Genomic DNA, 1,961 nt, shown 5'->3' on the forward strand with positions numbered 1-1,961 from the left:
GATGTTCTACAAAAGAACATGACTCTATACATCATAAATGACCTTCCTATCACCAAAGACTCATACATACATCTATCTCCCATCACAATGGTGATATACCAAAAGTTTACATATGATAACATAAGAGAATAACATCATTCATCCCAGGCATAGTGGGGAAACCAACATAGGCCGTTACATGACTTGAAGAGATCTCATCAAATGACTACAAAAGATAGAGACACACTATTACATCATGAGTCTTGATATGACCTTTACATCGAATGATATACATGACATTTATAACAGAGACCAAACACCTAAATAAGATCATGATAAACATCAGCAACGACACTATATGATCTGCTCCATAGCATCTATCAACATCAACTAGACCAGCAACTTGTATTAGTGCATGAATCATCAAGGTATGTCCGTATCAACTCATCCTTTTGAACAGAATTCTGTTATATACAGAATCCTTCTATCATATGTGAGAAACACCATAGCCATCCAGATCTGCATGAACCAAGTATCATCAATTGGGAATATCTACATCAATCAACATATGTATGAAACAACCTATCATCATATAGGTAAGAACTCATCATCATCATGTCTCCAACAATGCAACATTGAATAATCATCCATGTATCCAGCCAACAATCCTCATCCATATATGTGCCAAGAACAATAGGAATCCTGCATCATAACTGTAATATATGATCTTTATGCATATGATGACAACAACATATGAGAGACTCGTCATCAAGTAAAGAAGATGTGAATTCAAGCTATGTACTACTCCTTATCCTTATGAAGATCACCATGTAAGCACCATTAGAGAATCAACCACAAATCTGATCTAATTATCAACTATGTAACCCCAAGAATCATCTGAACAAATCATAACCATATCATAGCAAGATGAATCATTTATCCATATAAGCATCATCACCAAGGACTATTAACCATAATGCCAACAATGCATTAAAAGCATATGCTCCCCTAAACCTGTGCCATCTTGTTTACTGTCAGATTTGATCATGCATATCAGCAAGAAGTATCAAGTCATCATCATTATTAAGTTAGAAACAAAACACTTCTAACCATCAAGTCATTTCCACACATCATCAGTAAATTGTAACCCTTATCAAATAGCGCAAATAATAAACCGAATCATAACTGATCCTTTTCCTGAACCTGTCCCTACTGCCTTTCCTCAAACAATCATATACGTGACTATGTCATAACCAACTCGCGTATATATGTGACTTCTCTTTAAGAAACTTGCGTATGAGATTTAGGACACTGAATTTTTACACTTCCAGCTCCCTCTGATTCTGTTGTCTGTATGTTGCGTTGTGCCACCTCTTTCTGATTGTACTTCTTTCTTCTTCCACATCTTCAAGTGTGATGATGATGTTTTCTCCTTTTGGTATGGTGCCCATACTTTGTTCCTGCATTCCTTAGCTATATGTCCAACCTTGTTACATGTGTAACATCTTACATGTCTCATATTTCTTCTATAGCAATCAAGAGCTCTGTGACCAAACATATTGCAAGCAAAGCAATATCCATTAAAGTACCTTGAATGTGATGATCTTTCTGCATGATGGTCTTGAACCCTTCTTCTTCTACATCTGGCTGCAACATGTCCAAGATTATGACATACATAACATTCAACATTATTCATAGGAAGAGTAAAAGATTTTCTTTGAAGAATTTCTTTCCTCGATTGATGATGAGATTGACCTTTCATCTCCTTATTGAGCATTTCAGATTTTGCAGTAGAGTCCCTTGTCTTACTTTGTGAACTAGATTCACCTTCAATAGATTTATGAAAACCAAGACCAGTTTTGATAGCAGGAGACCTTTGACTATTAAGAATATCATCCAACACTTTAGTACTATCTTGAAAACGTAAGAGCTTATCCTTTTCTTCTAATTTACCTTTCAAGATATTTACCTCAACCTGTAGT

This window comes from Pinus tabuliformis, chromosome 7 (genome assembly GCF_031772625.1).
Source record: "Pinus tabuliformis cultivar Carrire ecotype Pingquan chromosome 7, CPIR1, whole genome shotgun sequence".
Lineage (NCBI taxonomy): Eukaryota > Viridiplantae > Streptophyta > Pinopsida > Pinales > Pinaceae > Pinus > Pinus tabuliformis.